Genomic DNA, 20,946 nt, shown 5'->3' with positions numbered 1-20,946 from the left:
TTTCCATTTTTCTTTATTCTCTTTTACCCTTTTTTTGTAGGTGTAGGGTCTTCATTTGTACTAATCTGTACGTCTCTCATCTCTAATCTGCAAACGATAGTTGTTTTTCAGGTGCGATTGCTTTATCAAATGGTCTTTTTTTACTTTTTTTGCAGGTGTTGTTTCTCCATTAGTGCTCTTCTGTACGTCTGCAGTCTGACATCTAATTTCAGATACAAATGTTGGGGTTTCTCTTCCTGTGGGCACGATACTTGCAATGGCATCCAGCATTTCTCGTCTCATTCTATCGTCATTTCCTGTCATCATTTGTTTAGCTATGTTATCTATTTCTTCATTTAAAAACGAATTTTGTATTATATTTGTTGTATTCTCATTTTTTTGTTTGTCATCAGTCTGTATAGTACGCATATCAGTCTTATTAGGATATTCGTTGTCGTCCATAATTATATCTTTATCTTCACTAGAACTTTCAATTTTTCGTTGATCTTGAACTAATTCGTAATCAGGATCCTTCACTGAGTCGTCAGAGTCTGCAGCAAAAGTTTATTTAAAATGTTTATTATTACAATACTAGAGCATAGCATAGCGCTATCATTAAAATACAGAAACTAACATTATTATCATAGAGACAGAGAGAGAGAGAACACTTTATTGCATACACATTTATTGTATTTACCAATGAAATTTAAGAATAATATTAATAATAAGAATAATATAATTTATGATTTCATCATACATCATACTCTTTCTTAAATTTCATAAGTTTTATTATTATCCTATTGTTTTGATGCGACTTATTTGTGTGCAGTGTGAGTAAAAATACTGCTTTATTTTTATTATAAGTGAACATACCTTCAATAATTGATGGTATTGATGACGAAGAAGTACTGCAGCTCAAAGAACTAGTCGAGTCGCAACGAGGCCGGTTACATTGAAGTTGTTGTTCTTGCGGTGCTGTTTCACATGCTATAAATAAATTGATTGTTTAATTCATTTGTATTTCGAGAATCGGTATTACCTTTTCATTTTTCTAACTTACGTGAATGTTCATTAATTCCTCGGACAAGATTTACAATCTTCCTAGACCGTGATTCCATCTGAAAAATAAATTGTAATTAGACAATGTTTTATCATTTATAATGCAACATTGTAAGCTATATGTTGTAATTTTTTATCAAGAATGTGTTAACTTAAAATAAACAACATTTAGACCAAACATTTTGTACTTTTACTATCAACTGTTACGGAACATCTTAAGTTAACCAATAAAAAACATTGTTTATTTCAGCAACAGCGGTACAATCCTATGTAAACCATAGCATGCAATTACTATTTTTACTACAATAATGAACCACGTATAAATGTCCCGTTATAGCTGCAAAAATAAATCACTAAAAACACAAAAAGCTGTATTTACCTTTTCATCAAAATCGTGACACCATGAGCTGTTACGTTTTTACCGCAATCGGGCACCACTTTCCTCTTCAAACGAGCGGCGACAACTGACGTGAACCGATCTTGCAATAAACTTAGGAGCGGAAAGAGATGGCGCTAAACCGAAAGTCGCCGACCTTTTCCCTCATTACTCGGTCATTTTCGGCGCTAGAATTATCGCGTTTTAGTTGCAAGAGCGCGATGCGCCGGATTCTACTGTATCATTATTCCATAACGACACATATTTGCGTTAACAAGTTCTTGTCGCAAATGAGCGATATATAGAAGTTGTATCAAGTCGTTATCTGCTCATTATAGTTATTGAAGAAAACTTTTATATAAATTGTTAATTAGTGTAAGAGATGCCTAAAACTTTAGAATGGTAACTAGATTAATTAAAAAATGTTCCATTTTGTTTATTTTTTCACACGTTTCATTCCTATCAAGTTATTAAAACATTTATCAATACAATATATGATTGAATTACTATGACTAATTATTTTCTCGTATAATTGGGTTTTTGAAAAAAAATTTTTTTTGTGATAAATGGAAAGATTATATATTAGTTTTATAACAAAACTATTTTTTTTTTCGCAATAATTCAAAAGTTATTTCAAAATAAAAAAAAAATTTTGAATCCAGTACCGAAGACACGCCGACAACTCCCGAACAAACCCGAGCGCGTGTGACGTCATAATGTTAGTTTTCACTCATTGCAGTTGATAGAAAATTAATAAATACAGTGTTTTGATCTATTTAATTTTGTAATAGTTAAAGTAACTGAATAAGCTTTACTCCGAACTCGGTGTTCTGGACATACCCGTCCTTTCACAATACAAATATTATTTTTACGACTTAGTTGAACATAACCTATAGCTTTGTCGCCGTAACTCTCACGCGATGCTCTGCAATTTATGAAATAAATAATTATATCTAATGTAATGGAGAATAAATAATTAAATATTTTCATTTATTATATTATTTTTTAACAAACTTACCTTGATGCCTTGGCACCTCGAACTTCAGCAGAATTAAACCGAACGTCATTTTTTAAAAAATCGGTGATCATAAATATATCAACATCAGGAATATTATCAGACTTTGCCTTAATAAATCCTTTATCACACATAGCTAATCGAAACCAACTAACAACTCGTATTTTAGCAATAAATTTTTAATATTATTGTCTAGACACGTGTAATAGCCGTAAACGCTGTACTGTTATTAAATAGCTATAACATTATGACGTCACAACTATGGTGACCAATCATGGCGCGTTTATAGTCACGTGATTTTTATTTAAATTTCATCAATTTTTAATTGTTTATAATTAATTGAAAAAAATTTTTTTTGAAGTTTTTTGCATTAAATATCAATATTATTAATAATAAAGTTTTAAAATACATAAAAAAAATCAATAATTTTTTTTTTTCAAAAACCCAATTGCAGATTTTTTTTTTGTTAATCGTTCGGAATAAATACTAAACGTTTACTTGCTGCAATGGTAACTTATGGACATAATATTAATATTTTATTCTCGTTACTAAAATATTTCATAGAAAAGAAGATAAAGTTCTGTAAAACCCAACTAACTATAGTAATAACAACACAAATATCAAGCTAACAAAGGCTTGTCACCTCAAAGGTAAGAAGTTTCAACAGAAACACAACAAATAATACAGAACTACTTTCAGAGTTCCTCTGTAACATTATTACAAATATATATGATATTACTTAGCATTTCCATAAGTTCAGGATGAACAACCAGACAGTAATAACCAGATATTAATGGTGTATTGTATTGTTTTAAAATAAATTTGTCGGTAATTTAAAACTTATCGATGATAAACCTATTTGCGCCGCAATTGTCTATTTTCCTTGTTGTAATTTTTTGTTATGGCATGCTATAGTGCAGATAGTTTCCGGTAGATAATAGAGAGATAACTATGGACAATGGACGCATTATTATCTGATTGGCTAATCTAATGCCAATTGACTCTCGCGCCGCTTAATAACCAACTGTCACAGGGAACCGGCATACTCGCACGAATATTCATTAATTTATTCATCAGTGGTCACTGGCATATTTGAATCGCATCAAAGTACTCGGTGTAATGCATTCATTCACTAAACGCCAAGCGGACACACACTTTAGAACCTCAAGAAAGTTCCTAGAGGTTTAGCGGGCGCCCCCAGCATACCACTTCTTTCTCGAAACCTCAGGAATATCTTTTTTTTTATATGAGAGGGGGCAAACGGGCAAGAGGCTCACGGGATGGGGAGAGGTGAGGCAACCACCCATGGACATCCGCAACAACAGGTGTGTCAAGAAATGCGTTGCCGGCCTTTAAGGTGGGAGTATGCTTTTTTCTTGAAGGTCCCTAAGTTGTATCTGTTCGGGAAGACTGCTGCCGGTAGTTGATTCCACAAAGTGGCTGTGCGAGGCAAGAAATTTCGAACAAAACGCGCGGTTGTGGAATGCCATGTAATGTCCGGTGGTGGAATTGGCCGCTGGAATCAACCTGAACAGCTCCTCTGAGCACTCCCCGTGGTAAATGCGGTAGAAGATGCAGAGAGAACCCACATCTCTACGCAATGCTAGAGAATCAAGCCGATCGGAGATGACTTGATCGTCGATTATTCGAGCCGCTCTTCGTTGTATCCGGTCAAATGGAAGAAGCTGGTACTGGGGAGCACCCGTCCAGAGGTGAGAACAGTACTCCATGTCAGGCCGAATTTGCGCCTTATAAAGTTGCAGGCGGTGGCTTTTAGTGAAGTACTGTTTCGCCTTACTGAGTATTTATAATATCATATGATTTCATACGCACGCGCTTATACACTATCCAATACTAGTAAAACAAATTAACTCCAGTTTGTAAGGAAATTAAGAATCCTTTCACGCTGTTTTGACATTGTATTAATATTCTGTTATTATTTTATTGAAGATTTCAGCAAGTACAAAGCTACTCCTAATTAGGAGGTACGAATACCGAAAGAGTTGGAAGAGAGAAATAAAGAGAAGGTATGCCATTACGAGATCTGCCGTTTGAAAAATTTGAAAAGATCGCCCAAGAACCAGAAATTGTTCCAATATACGGATAAATACTGCTAAAATAGACGTCTTTGAGATTTCTTGGTAGGGACAACTACTTAATATAAATTGTATAACTAATCCATTTTAAAATAGTTTAGTATCAATAACGAATTTCTTTGACTGTTCGATGGAATAATTAAAGTGTATGAACATGTAACATAGAGCATATTAAGACGGTTGGTAGTACAAGGAATAAAGGGCTAGCGCTCTCGCTGTTGGTGTAGTTGACTGACCGCGATTAAAAATGTCAAAAAGACGCAATGCAAACTAACATTGAAGAAAACTGTCTGTAAGAGCAGCTTGCAGAACAACTCTATAGTTTTAATGCAAGCTGCTCGTACACTGCCATAGGGCCACGATCACACTGACGAGAAAGAATGACTGAGCAAGAGAGTTAACATAGATTAAGCTATAATAACATTTGTTTCAAATCAAATCATGCTGATGCAGATTTGTTTCCTATTAAAATTTGCAGAAGATAATCTTTCAACTTTTACTTGTGTATTATTATAGAAAATAGCATTATGAATACATAAAAATTAACGTTATAACAGAGACTGTGATGCCCTGTACTTTCCCCGGGGCATAAAAAGAATAGGGGAGTCCCAGGCCCATGGGTGTCGTAAGAGGCGACTAAGGGCTTTTTAGAAGTGGGAGAGTCACGCAGCCGTCATTTGACGTCAGCACAATCGGGCCAGACTCGTCCGGGTTAATTACCACACTCGCACAGAATACCGGCGTGAAGTAGCGGCCTAGTGCCGCTATGTTTCGCATAGGTTAGTGTCGAGGACCGGAGACCATTGTTTCCTTACGGAGACGCAGATATCTCGACCTAGCGATACGTCATATTTAACGTACCCCGGGTACAAAATTGAGCACAATTTTTTGCCTCATGCCGGGGTATGTGTGTACGTTAGGGAGGATATCTGCTGTCGCCGTCTCGGCAATTTTGAGGGTAGGGACCTGTCCACTCTCTGGCTCCGCGTAGATTTAGAGGACCGCGTCCGCATCTATGCGTGTGTCTACAGGTCCCATAGTGGTAACGCAGAAACCGATCATCTCAAGGGCTGCGTTCAAGCGGCAATTGACGACGTGCTTGCACAGATCCCCTCCGCTAAAATCGTAGTCTTGGGTGATTTCAACGGGCACAATGCCGAATGGCTTGGATCACGTACCACAGACTACCCAGGGCGATCTGTGCATAATTTTGCATTGGCGTACGATCTGTCCCAATTGGTTGAGTCGCCACCGCGGCTCCCGGATGTGGATAGCCACATGCCGTCCTTATTAAATCTTCTGCTGACTATACATCCCGATGGCTACCAGGTTATTGTCGACGCCCCTCTCGGAACGTCCGACCATTGCCTGGTCAGGAGTGTAGTGCCTATTCGACGCCCACGTCGCAGACCACCAGCGACCCGTCGCGTTTGGCACTACAAGTCAGCAGATTGGGATTGGATGCGTTCCTTTTTTGCATCCTACCCTTGGAGCAGGGTTTATTTCCCTTCGGATGATCCTAGTGCCTGCGCCGTTGCAGTAGCCGATGTGATACTACAGGGCATTGATATTTTTATACCAAGCTCTGTAGTACCGATCGGTGGTAGATCACAGCGCTGGTTCGATGCGTCAGTTAAAGCAGCATCTGACTGCAAAAAACAGGCGTATCGAACTTGGTTTGCGGCGCTGGGCACAAAGAATCCGAACTGCATAGTTCTAAACAGGAAATACAACCGTGCTTCCAGATTTTTTAAGCGGCAAATTGCCAGTGCAAAGTCGAAACACGTCATCAAAATTGGAGAGCAGCTTTCCAGTTACCCGACCAGAACACGCAACTTCTGGTCGTTGTCGAAAGCTGCTCGTGGTAACTTCAGCCAGCCGTCCATGCCGCCGTTGCACATGAGGAATGACACCCTGGCCCATACGGCAAAAGAGAAAGCCGATCTCCTGTGCGCTCTTTTCGCCTCCAACTCGACTCTTGACGACAACGGAAAAACACCGCCGACCATCCCGCGGTGTCAGAGCTCTATGCCTGAAGTACAGTTCAGACAGAAAAGTGTTAGGCAAGCTCTGTTTTCGTTGGACGTCAGGAAGTCGAGCGGGCCGGATGGCATTTCTCCAATCGTGCTTAGAACGTGTGCCCCTGAGTTGACGCCGGTGCTAACGCGTTTATTCCGGCACTCTTATTCCAAAGGCGTAGTCCCTGACTCATGGAAGTCAGCCCTTGTCCATCCGATACAAAAAAAAGGAGACAGTTCGGATCCGGCAAACTACAGGCCTATTGCTATTACGTCCCTGCTCTCCAAAATCATGAAGAGCATAAATAGCCGTCAGCTCTTGGTATACCTAGAGGGTCACCAGTTGATCAACGACCGACAATACGGGTTTCGCCATGGTCGGTCGGCAGGTGATCTTCTGGTATACCTAACACATAGATGGGCTGCGGCTATTGAAAGCAAGGGGGAAGGCCTGGCAGTTAGCCTGGATATAGCGAAGGCCTTTGATCGTGTATGGCATAAGGCACTCCTCTCTAAACTTCCATCATTTGGGCTTCCCGAGAGCTTGTGCAAATGGACCTCCAGCTTCCTCACTGGGCGCAGCATACAGGTCGTTGTCGACGGACATTGCTCGAACCCGAAGCCCGTGAATGCTGGAGTGCCCCAAGGCTGTGTGCTATCTCCTACGCTGTTTCTTCTGCATATCAATGATATGTTCGACACCTCCAACATTCATTGCTATGCAGATGACAGCACTGGTGATGCCGTATACACGGGCCATGCACGTCTCTCTCGGAAAATCGTCGACCAGTGCCGGGAGAAACTTGTGTCTTCTATCGAGTCCTCTCTTGAGAAGGTCGCGGAATGGGGTAAATTGAACCTTGTCCAATTTAACCCCCAGAAGACTCAAGTTTGCGCGTTTACCACTAAAAAAACCCCATTTGTCGCATCACCGATCTTCGACAACACTTCCCTAAAAGCCTCGCCTAGTATCGGAATACTGGGTCTCGAAATCTCAAGCAATTGCCAATTCCGTGGCCATCTGGAGAGCAAAGCCAAATTGGCTTCAAAGAAACTGGGCGTCATTAATAGAGCATGGCAATACTTCAAGCTGGCCCACATTCTAGCGCTGTACAAAGCGCAGGTCCGGCCACACATGGAGTATTGCTGTCATCTCTGGTATGGCGCACCCCAGTATCAGCTCGATCCATTTGACGTGCAACGCAGAGCAGCTCGAATTGTCGGGGACCCAGTACTCTGTGAACGGCTGGATCACTTGGCGTTGCGTAGAGACGTCGCTTCATTGTGTGTCTTCTACCGCATTTATCACGGGGAGTGTTCCGAAGAGCGGTTTTACCTAATTCCTGCCGCCGAATTCCACCTTCGCACGACACGCCACAAGTTAGGATATCATCCTCACCATCTGGATGTGTGGCGGTCCTCCACAGTGCGATTTACAAGGAGCTTTCTACCACGTTCTACGAAGCTGTGGAATGAACTTCCTTGTGCGGTGTTTCCGGGACGATACGACATGGATACCTTCAAAAAAAGCGCGTACACCTTCCTTAAAGGCCGGCAACGCTCCTGTGATTCCTCTGGTGTTGCAAGAGAGTATGGGCGGCGGTGATCAATTAACAACAGGTGACCCGTACGCTCGTTTGTCCTCACGACATTTTGTTTACGATTGGTTTATTCGGACGTTTAACGTTTTCCGCGTTCATTTCATGTGCATGGCTGCTTGACATTCGGAAAACTTCAGAATTATCATTGTATTGACAGTGTTGAAATCCATATTTTTTATGAATATAAGATACGAGACGAGCAGGACGTTCAGCTGATGGAAATTGATACGCCTTCCCCATAACAATGCAGTGCCACTCAGGATTCTTAAAAACCCCAAAATTTCTGAGCGGCACTATAATTGCGATCGTCACCTTGAGACATAAGATGTTAAATCTCATTTGTCCCAGTAATTTCACTAGCTACGGCGCCCTTCAGACCGAAACACACTAATGTTTACACATTACTGCTTGACGGTAGAAATAGGCGCCGTTGTGATACCCATACGGTAATATTTTGGAGTTATGACAATATTAAAAGAATAATAGACCTTATACGGAACCGAGTTGTGAGAACTTGTTCTACATTTACACAATACTTGCCTCCACAATCACCCGCCTCTAATTATACATCCACCATTCACAACGCCCTCGTATTTTTTGTTAACTTCAACCAACTGAAAGTAGCATTGTTGTCACTTCAGCATTGAAATCTTGTTTGTTGGCGAGAGGTTTCTTTATTAATAACAGATTATTTATACTTCGATAACATCTACGACTTCATCGTGTCTCTGTGATTTATTAAATTTATCTTCCCTGTTGAAATTTATAGTTTAACACGTATAATATTTTATACTTGCGTTTATTTTAAGTGGAATACCTTGCTTACCATTATTTGATCTATAATATTAAACTTCTACGGCTTTACAAATAAATTTAGTATAAAGTTATACCTGAGAATAAACCGACTGAATAAACTGAGAATTTTAGCGCGGTACGCATATTTTTAGATGAGATAAAATCTCTGGAGTCGCGACAACGTTACGAGACGCAGCTATAGTGTGTGCATTTATGCATAAAATGTAGATATATTATTCTTATATATAATATGTATTATATTATTCAAATAAAAAAAAAAAAATCTTTTTTTAGTTACAATGAACCTATATTTTCTATTTTAGATTGCTATAATTTTAATGATAATGGCGATACTACAAAAGTTGTCGAAAAGGCTAACGATGATTCATAAAAGAATGTTTAATATATTTTAAAGTTTCTTATATTTAATAAAATACAATTCATAACCCTACTACGATCTAAAAAATATTTATCGCGCCAAAATAAGTTTTCATTTCTGTCGTATGTGTACCTTTAATTTTTTGATGAACAAATGACAATACACACAAGACGTTCGATTCACGCTAAGCGATCGGCCTGCCCATTACAAAATTCTGATCGGCTTCACAATTGCGAATCATAACTTTCTCATCACTTTATGACTAGTATAGAAATAGAAATATATCTACTCACCATAAGGTAATTATTGTAGTTTGCTGTAATTAAAAATAATAAAATAAAATTTATTTCTTAGATAATTTATACGTCTAGATTGCTGTGAATACGTCGAAAAACATTTAATTTTGAACTACCCTCTTTTTGTCTTACAAATCGCGAGTGTAAGATGTAGCTTGTCACGCACACTAAACTGTAAAATAATAATTATGTATGTATTGCAATTCAATTTAATTGTGACTTTATTTTTAATTTATGACGTGATTTAATTTTGAAACATAATATTATGTTTAATAACTGAAAATTTAACTCTAGTAAAATTTTTATGTTTAAATACGCTATAGTAAAATTTTTATCTCTAAAAATTAAAATTATTGTTCACGGACTAGTAAAAAAAAGAAGGACTCCGCGCCGTGATATTAGCAAGTCAAGCATCGTTATGCTAGTGTGTGTGCGGTTACCGGGGATACCAGTTACACAATTTTTTCTCCCTTAAATAATCATATATCCACAAATACTTTTACCGTTCAATTTTTCACAACGCACGACGGCATTTTCAAAATATTTTATTGCGACGCAAACTGTTCTGTCACAGACGATGGCAAATCTCATAAGTGCGGCCGATCGGCCTGTATTAGTTTAGAAGTGTGTGCGTGGGGCTTTGTATTTACACGTTTACCGGCTTGTTATGGTGCTTCACTGTTATGTAAGGTGACACGGAGTCCTTCTTTGTAACCATATTTTTTAATGAAAAAATAAAGATGCCGCTGTGTTTGTTGCGCCCGTTCTTTTTGGAATGGACTTTCAATAAGTGATGTTTCATCCTATTTTGAAAAAAAAAAATATTTAATTTGTACGCGAATCGTTTCCTTACCTTGGATTAAATAAAAACACTTCGAAGTAGTAGTATGCAAGAAAATTTAAAATGTGAACTAAATAATGAAAGAAAACTTGAAGCTGGTGGATGCATGGAAAGTGTGAGCCAAAATCTCCAAAAAGGACTGGACATAAAAAAAAACATTTCTGCATTTTAAATAAGACACTTAGTAGGTCAAGCCTCTCTGGTATAGAAAGGACACTCTAGATTTATGTAACAGTTAAGATGTAGGTATATTAATAGGATACGATAGACGTCTTAATCTTGTTTATTAGCAGATTGAAGATTGATCGATGTACTGTACAGTCTACGTGTCAGATGTGGAGATGGATTTACGAGATAAGCCCCTGTTATATCACTTACATGCAAATGCTTGGAATAATCAATGCTTGGTACACGGCGAATTATCATCGCGTGAGCAAATTAATTAATAATTATATAAACAATTTTAAAGTGATACATAGTCAATCAGACTGCTTAGACAACGAAGTTTGACCTCTGGAATAGTGGAAACAATTCACGCGGGGGCATTACAGTTTGTAACAGCGTGCTTATTTGCACGGTGTGGCAACGTCGCTTTTCATTGATCAAGGATCAATCCTAATTCATCGACCTCGTTATTTTTTTCTAAGATCGAAAACAGATATGACATAAAATATGTAGCAACTTTTAAATATTACTCATATGAGTGAATCCCATAATGTTTATATAACACAATAGCTATTCCACGGTAAGATAGTTTCGTCCGTATGCTCAAAATCCATCATTCAATTTGTAGAATACAAATTAATAAACAGCAATTACCCTTCGCTTCTTTTTTACATATTAGCTATGATTGAATTATTATTTATACATCGAATGAGGGGATAAGTTCTATACCAAATAACTTCTTTAATTACTTTATTTAACAGTAATATGATATTAATTAAAGTCATTTATGGCCTTGGTATAAAGTTAATAATAAACCAAGAATATCAAAAGAATGTTAATTCTAAGGTTTTCCGAATGTCAGGCAGCCTTGCAAATAAACTCGGGAAACGTGATACGTTCGAATAAACCAATAATAAGCAAGATGTTTATTTGTAAACATTTTGCGTATTCTTAATTTGTTCTCAGGTATAACTTTATACCAAGCACATTTGTAAGGCCGAATACTTACAATTCAATCGAACTCTCCTTAATAAATGATAACAGATTCTATACAAGTCTTAAGTTTGTCTGCATAGATACTATGCAGAATCGTCGTAAGCGCTACGATCGATCCACCATTTATAACTCCAGCTTTTTTTTAAAGTGAAAACTTCTTTAGCATCTCTATGATTTGAAAGTCAATGAAATGAAAAAGCAAGACAAACAAAATTCATAAGACAACGTGGGAAAAAATGAGATAGGAAGCATTCTACAGTGTTTTATACCAGGCGATCGTAGTTGAGGAGAGATTGTTTTATTTTATATTGTGACGTCATACGCACGACGTACTATTATATGTACACCAGGAAACCATACATATGGTAGCGGTGATAGTAATGTCTTTCAAAGCGGTTGAAGTCATTTGTTATCCTAGTAATATGTACCAGGACTACATACACAGTTTAGAGGTTCATGCACAAAGCAGGTTTCACTTTTGACATATTGTGTACTTTGTACTCGCGCAATTTTGCTTTTGTTTTGTGCAGATTAATCATTGGGCAGAATGACGTCTGTTCGCTTATGGCAATTTATAAATTTAATGTTAGTTCAAAATTATTGTTCAGGGCTGTATAAGTATAGTTGAGCAAGGGCTTAGCGTGGAAGTGACGAGACCGCAAGTAACGGGTAAAGTTGTTTCTGAAGGAACTGATGTCAGACTTGGGAAATTATGATAAGCCATTGTGAATAAGTTTAATATGTATTTCATATTTTTCGATGATTTAGTAAGGAATCTCTCTGGGGTCGCTCCCTCATGTATAAGACTGGGTGATCTGCCTCCACCGGTTTCTGTCGAGCATGTCTCTTACAACCGTTTAGAATTTGGATGACGAGTCTGTAATTTGGTTGGAAAATCCGCGCGAACTTTAATTGCCTTTGGTATTTCCAACCAAATATTTTGTGCATTGTGTGGTCAAAATATGAAAGAATACATTGTTGTCTGCATAAGATGGACAAGCGAGATTTTATTCGGAGCTGGTTCAGTATCGATCCATTGGTGCGTTTCGCCATCCAAAGTATTCTCACCAATTCGCCTCCAATATATATTCGCCTCCAATATATAATATCTCTAATGCATCAATCCTGTGTCTTCTACATTGGCCTTAAATTGTCTACGTTTTTACTCCATACAGGAAAATAGAGACACTAGTGCTCGTATCAATCTAATTTTGGTTTTGACACCAATTCCTTTTTTCTTCCAGATGTTGTGTATTTAGCACATAGCATATTTTGCCATCCTGATTCTCCTCTTTATCTCGGGGACACAGATATGGTCATTTTTGATTTGGGAGCCCAACTATATTATGTAGTGGTCAGCGTTATTAATGCCTAGAATGTTACTGATGTCATCAATTCTTAATTTTTCGGCTCGATTAATAAGGAATATACCTAAACCCATCCTACATAGTCATGAAAAATTAAATGCGTAATGTGTAACTGCAATATTCAAATACAATTTCTATGGAAAGCAGAATTCTGTCTCTTGCTTGGGATTAATTTATGAATTTAAATTCAATTTTAATATTTTATGCTTGGAAAGTCACAAATTAAATTTAATTCGATCAAATAATATATAATGGTTTTGTTGTGCTGTTCATCGTAGTTTTATACGATTTAAGTGTTATACTTACGTAAGAAGAATATTTTTAATGTTTATCCATTTGATTACGTTCTATTACTAGAGAAATAAAAAAAAAATATTATGTCTTTATCCGCATCGAGTATATTAGAAATGACATCAAAAAGAATTCTTAAGGAATCAATTTTGAGAAAATAAATGTCTTTTGAACCAAGAAATTCACAACATTATTATTTAAGCAAATAACATATAATATTTTTCGTTGAAATTAAAGCTAATTTGGGACTGCTATAAAAATACAGGACGCTTTTAAATATCCAAGAGTTAATGCTTACTTATATTACTTGATACAATTTGTAAAACGTAAACGCATATAAACTGGAAAACAAAGAAGAATTTGCCATGCATTGGCTGTAGTTGTGAATTATTGAAATATTTCTGCGTCGTAAATTAAAACACACGCTGTTAGACCGAAACGTATCGTGAATAGTAATTATTGGGAGGCCATACGGTTCAACTCGAACGTGCAATAGAATTTATTTCTGATTGAGGAAACTAATGAGCAATCCATCGTAATTATTGCTTGATTAATAATTATACAACCTAAAATTTTTTTGAAGTGAAAATTTCTGTAGCACTGTTGAGCACTTTTCTTGGGATGGGTTAAACTCGCGTCATGACTCGTATCCTGATCGAATACTCGTAAGACAATTTTATACAGCGTTTTGGTACCAGGTGATCATAGTTGAAGATGAGATTGTCTTACGTATGGCGCGAGTATATCTTAATATATTCTGACGTCATTCGCACGAAGTATTACTACATCGACACCAGGAGAACATAAATATGGTAGGGGTCATAGTAATGTACTTAAGTATCCATCCCTATTCTATGGTAATGCTTTTCATAGTGGTTGAAATCATGTGTCATCCTAGCAACATGTACCAGGACTTAATATGCAGTTTCATGCACAATGCGCATCTTAAAATAATTATACAAGTGCTGACCAGTTCTTGTTGTTCGTTGGTGTGCTGAAATTATGGATGAAAGTTATTTTTTCTGAGAAATAAACTTTTTTATGTAAAATAATTGTAATAGTTCTGAATCATTAAACTTTTTATGGAATATAAATTGTCATTTTTGAAAACGATAGCGCAATAAATGAATATTGTATTTGAACATGAATAATGTTCAAGATTTGACTTCAAGCCGGCACTCCTGGGCAGCAACGACGTTCAGCTGATGGTAATTGATATGCAGTGCATACAATGCAGTGCCACTCAGGATTCTTGAAAAACCCACAAACTATTTATAGCGGCACTACAATTGCACTCACACATTGAGACATAAGTCAATTGCCCAGTAATTTCACTCGCTTAAGCGCAGACAAAGAAACATTACTGCTTCACGGCAGAAAAAAACGCCGTTGTGGTATCCATAATCTAGCCGGCATCATGTGCAAAGGAGCCTCCCTGGATACAAATAAACGGACAAAAATTCGATATACTTTGTAGAACGCATAGTAATTCCAATGTATAGCTTCTACTTTGCTACGATCATATTAGAAAGAAGAAGGAAAGGTATTTATTTGCAACAAACACAATATTTACTTATTTAAATAGAACAAATACATACAATACAAATTTCGTGTTGGAGTGTTTGGCACAAATTGATCACACTTCAGCATAATCCTGATTACTGTCGTAACCAGTGCTTATCTTCTATATTCCATTTTATATTGTACACAGAAATTTTTTAACAAAAAAACAACTGACTTCAAAAACACTATTCCAAAACAATAGATATAATATGCACTAAGAAGTATAAAAATAATTGCGTATTTTTATACAATCTAATTCTAGTTACAATTATTGTAATTTTTGGAATCGGTGTCCTTCCGCCCCGACCCGCTCTTACCTCTTTATCTCCTCACGACTCAAGCACCTCTCACTTACAACTATGTATGTAGTTACAAGCCTATCTTGGATGACACCGACTCCAAAAATGACAATAATCGTAACTAGAATTAGATTAATTAATTAGATTGTATAAAAATACGCAATTATTTTTGAACTTTTTTGTGCATATTATAGGTATCTATTGTTTTGGAATAGTGTTTTTGAAGTCGGTTGTTTTTTTGTTATTTTTATTTTTAGTGAATTTGAATTACACTAACAACTCGTCTAAATATGTGCAGATATTCTAAATTTTTCAATGCAGCAATTAACGTAAGCGCTTAATTGAATAGTTCCGTTACCTTGGCATGGATTCCGTTATCAGAACCTAACCAAACTATCTTTGAAGTATATCCTTTCCAATTAAAAAGAAATCATCGAAATCGGTTGGCGCGATATTGAGTTATTCGTAAATTTATCATTCAATTTGCTATACGTATGTATAGCAAATTTAGGACTTTTATGATTTTTCTCATGGATGCCATTATCAGATCTGGACCAACAATACATACTACATTAATAATAATACATTACAATGGGACCACACGGGAAGCACCAGCTTTCAAATAAAAAAAGAATTATAAAAATCGGTACACCCAGTCGAAAGTTTTGAGGTAACAAAGATAAAAAAATAGTGACCACCAATTGAGAACCTTTTTTGAAGTCGGTTAAAAATGCTAGAAATATAATAATCTACAAGCTCGTTTGATAGTTCTGTTGGCTAGTTCAGTCTCACATTCTAGAATTATTAGCACAAATCTAAAGGCAAAATGCATCATTGAACATTTAAAATTACTTTCGCGTGCCAATCGTAGTTGAATGTTATTTGAACATGCGTTCTATTTGGCGGCCGTTTTTGAGGCACACTGGATGAAATAGCTTCAATTGCAAATTGAAACAGCTCTCGCTGTTTCTCTCGAAAGAGATGCAAAGGTTGAACGGGTTAACACTGAATTGGATTTCAAAAAACAATTTATGACACTTGAAAATGAACAAGGAAGTTATTTGTTTTATCAACGTTTGAGGAATTAAAGAGTTCATTTAATTTATTAATTATATTCGGCTACTGGATGGTCGGATGGTCCTGTTACCGGGAGGTTTGCTTCATTTTTTTCATCTATTTAATTATTTTAAAAATTTAATTTTTATATGTTTTATTTAATAAAAACCTCGCTCTTTAGGGTATGTGTGGATGGATGCATCTACTGTACTCAATAACTCTTGTGTTTTTAATTATTAATTTCCTTTTTTTTTCTTACTCGTGTAAGCCAATTAGTATTTGATGTAGATGTGATGAGTATTTTATGGCATCACTTTGCATATATTGTAATTAAAATTATTTGTAAATTGCATTAAATAAAAACTTGTAATACCTAATTTGATTTGAAAAGAACAACCTTAGACTTTCTTACTCGTTCTTCTCTAAGGAAATGTATGAAAAAAATTATATATTATTTCAAGTGTAATATGAACCAATGAAATAAAATATTTGTGATTTCATTTCATTTGATTTACTAATGTACAAGCCTTCTATTTACATTAAATGTCCCATTACAGTCCCTACTGCGGTCGAGTATATATTCTCCTCTAGCAGTTTAATATTATATTATACACTGTGTTTAGGCCAAATATGCCTAAAGGGTTTTTATAAATAGTGAAACAGTCACCGCATTAATTAATTAATTTACTAATGAATTAAATATTGTGGGTGCACAAAGAGTTGCACTAATTCCTTCTCTTTCCTACCTGCACCCTATCCCTCCCACTTACGGAGTAGCGCGAGCGCAGCGGATCGATGCGTTCCGCGAGGAGTAATTACTTAGTTAGTATTGAATGAGTATTGAACTTGTATTGATCAAGTATTGAACTTGTCAACGCGCGCCGTGATAACTCATTAATCGTCTCCTTACGTGTAATCTCGTGATCAAGTGTCTTGTGATCCCTTGTTTCATCATTATCGAATTCGGGAAGGAAGAGTGGCCACTCAAAGAAAACGTCTACAAAATAAAGAGGGAAATTCGCGACCCGGCACGTGGTGGAAGAATCGCTGCTGCTCTGGTAAGTCCTCCTGTCTTATTTCCTTACACCGGCTTCCTAATTAAAATTTTCACCTAGATCCAGCGCATACATATTTTTTGGTCACTTCGGCCAGGGATATCTAACTTAATTAAATTTGTTAATTCTGTTAGTCGGCCGCCATATTAAATTGTTAATACTTAATACGTTGGCTGTTTCACTGTTACTTACTTAACATTACGTCAATCAGTAGATATCTAATTAACGATGGCCACTTCTAAATCACAAGAACAAATATTTGACCGTAATTTACGTAGGTTAGAAATTAAAGTAAAGGCCTACTTTACACGTATGCAGGATATGTACGATAGTATTGCGAAGTTGGATACTGCCGATAAAATAGACACATTTTTGTCTAAGGCTAGTACGATCGACATTATTCGATCGGACTTTGTACGTACATTAGACGAACGTAATGAGTTGTTAGCTTCAGAAGTAAACGCTGGTGAGCCAAATTATGCAGCCATGCTTGCTTTTGAAGACCTATATGCGTCTGTTAGATTCAAATACTCGCAGTTGTCATCGCGTCCCAATACACACAATACCTGTGAAACCAAAATGGCGTTTCACAAGTCAAGCCCAAAATTACCGAGGCTTGAATTAATGTCTTTTAATGGCGAATTAGAAAATTGGCCTATATTTTATGAAACATTCAAGTCAAGTATTCACGAAAATATAGAACTAAATGATAGTGAGAAAATTCAATATTTAATGGGTAAATTAACGGGAAAGGCATTAACTATTTGTCAGGGTTTTATGCCAACGGCTGAAAACTATTCGGTTCTCTGGCAGACATTAATTAATAAATATAACGACAAACGCGTACTGGCTGCATCGTACTTCGATAAGCTGTTAAACTTACCTTCCGTTAACGAAGATTGTTCTAATAGTCTAGATAACTTCATAGATAAATATTCATCTCTAATTAGTTCGTTAAAACAATTAAATTTAGATAATTTGGAAGATTTTATTTTTATTCATTTAGGTTCAAAAAAAGGTTGGCTTAAATATTTTGAAATCGTTTGAAATGCATCACGGTACTTCAGTTAAACTTCCATCATGTTCGCAATTTATAGACTTTATACGTAATCAGTCACATATTTTACAACGAGCTAATAATATTGTAGGTACGAGGCAGTCTAGTTACAAGTCGGTAAAGAATAGTACGTCCTTTTCAACTTCTCGTCCCAATAGTAATAATTATAATAAAATTAGTAAGACTTTTGTTATTAAAGATCAAAACAAATGCTATTGCTGTGGTAATACCGAACATTTTCAGTTGCGGTTTTGTAAGAAATTTAATGCATTATCGCCCACGGAGCGTTTTGATTTTATTAAATTAAATAAAGGCTGTGTCAATTGTCTAAGTAAAGAACACACAGTTCGTCACTGTACTTCTAAATCGACGTGTACGCAATGTTCACGGAGTCATCATTCACTTCTTCATTTTACGTCTGAATTAAATCGCGAACCTCACTCGAAAATACTGAGTGAACGGATAACAAATGCCAGCTTTGCCACTAATGTTAGTTCATCGCAAGCTGCGCATGCGACGGCCGCATCGCCACAATCTATTTCTTTGTGTGCCATTAATCCGAGCGCCGACGTACCGCGCGCACAATCGCCTGGTCATACTATTCTACTAGGTACCGCGCAATGTAACGTTATTGATTGCGCGGGAAATAAAAACACCGTTCGGATTTTAGTGGACAGCGCGTCGCAAAGGGATTTAATTACACTTAATTGTTGTAAGAAATTAAATTTACAACTATTGCCCTCCCCTACAAAATATGTTTATGGAGTAGGTGACTTAACGAATCCTATTGAAGGATATACTAATATTACTTTACGTTCACGTTTGGACGATTCCATTTCTTTTACTATTAAGCCTTTAGTGACTCATCGTATTACCGGCGAGTTACCGTCCGCTACAATTGATTGCGAACGTCTAGAATATTTAAAAGGCATTCAATTAGCCGATTGTTCTTATTCAGAACCTAGTGATATCGACTTATTAGTTGGGTCCGATTTCTTCGCTCGTATAATACGACCAAATATTATTGCCCGTGGTATGAACGAACCCGTGGCTATCGAAACCTTATTTGGGTTTATTATTTACGGTCAGGCTCCGGTTTTATACCCCGAGACTGATATTCACACTTATTGCACATTAGATTACAATAATTCTTTTGAAAAATCCGTTGGTCGTTTTTTCGAATTGGAAGACGTACCTAAAGCGAATATACTTTCGTCGGAAGAACAAGAATGTGAGAATTTTTATTCCGAGACCACCGCGCGTGATCATTGCGGTCGCTACATTGTTGCATTGCCGTTCAAGGATGATCCGAGTAAATTAGGGAACTCGTTACAGGCAGCTACGCGTCGGTATTTATCTTTAGAGCGTAAATTATTATCGAACGTAGATATTCATTCAGAATATCATAGAGTATTTAGTGAATATTTAGAAAAGGGCTATTTAGCACCCATCACAAATAATAATTCGTTTAATTCTCATTATGTCATACCACATCACGTTGTCTTGCGACCTGATAAAAGTACTACAAAATTACGTGTGGTACTCGATGCAAGTATGAAGACATCATCAGGGTTGTCACTCAATGATATGTTGCATGTTGGACCAAATCTTCAAAATGATTTGTTTAAAATTATATTGAATTTTAGACTGTTTCCAATAGCGATCAATGCTGACATTAAACAAATGTTTTTAAGGATTTTAGTGAAAAATGAAGATAGACCGTATCAAATGGTTTTATACCGAGAAAACAATAATCAGCCGCTTCGCTTGTTTCAAGTAACGAGGGTACCATTCGGTTTATGTTGTAGCCCGTACCTCGCAATACGAACGGTTCGTCAATTGATAACCGACGAAGGCTCGCTTTTTCCGGCCGCGGCTCCCGTTGCTGAGCGTGACATATTTATGGATGACCTTGCCACCTCTTGCGGAACCCCTCGCGAAGGCATCGAGTTATCTCAACAATTAGTTGAGTTGTTCCATGCTGGCGGGTTCGATTTAGTTAAATTTTCTAGTAATTCGGTTGAAGTTATGGAAAGCATACCATCCTCCGCTCGGGTCTCGTCTGATGTCGAGTTCAGCCCTGACGATTCGATAAAAATATTAGGCCTACGGTGGCTACCGTCTGAAGATGTTTTTGCGTTCACAGTAAACATTCGTGAATGTGAATGCACGAAACGTAATATTTTATCCACTATTGCCCGAATATGGGACTTAATGGGATTGGTGGCCCCAGTCACTCTACTGGGAAAATTAATTATTCAATCATTGTGGAGTGAACACATTGATTGGGATGAAAAGCCACCACAAAAAATAGTTTCTTTGTGGCGCCAAATTGAGTCGGAATTACATGTTCTGGAAACCGTTAAAATTCCGCGTTTTGTAGGATACGACCCACAGTGCGTTGTTAGTGTCTTAGGCTTCGCGGACGCTTCCGAGAAAGCCTATGGTGGAGTCATTTATCTTCATATTTATTTTCCAAATGAAAATAAATTCTTAACTAATTTAATTTGTGCTAAATCTAGAGTAGCTCCTATACGTACCGTTTCATTGGCTAGATTAGAACTTTGCGGTAATTTAATTTTAGCTAAATTAATGCGTTCAGTTATCGAGACATATTCGCAGCGTATAAAATTTAATAATAT

The 20,946-nt window shown here is 36.8% G+C and overlaps 1 long non-coding RNA gene across 1 annotated transcript; it reads right to left on the bottom strand.

Annotated features, from left to right (window-relative positions):
- Positions 1-387: 387 nt before the first annotated feature.
- Positions 388-1,070, bottom strand: LOC126965175 (uncharacterized). Its single transcript, XR_007729497.1, has 3 exons — positions 1,040-1,070; positions 853-966; positions 388-530 (listed from the first exon to the last, which is right to left on the bottom strand). It is a non-coding gene; the product is annotated as an uncharacterized LOC126965175 (long non-coding RNA).
- Between the last annotated feature and the right edge of the window lie 19,876 nt (positions 1,071-20,946).

The sequence above is a fragment of the Leptidea sinapis genome, chromosome 6, assembly GCF_905404315.1.
Source record: "Leptidea sinapis chromosome 6, ilLepSina1.1, whole genome shotgun sequence".
NCBI classification, from domain to species: domain Eukaryota; kingdom Metazoa; phylum Arthropoda; class Insecta; order Lepidoptera; family Pieridae; genus Leptidea; species Leptidea sinapis.
The sequence above is the reverse complement of the archived record's forward strand: the minus strand, read 5'-3'. Positions and strand labels throughout refer to the sequence as shown.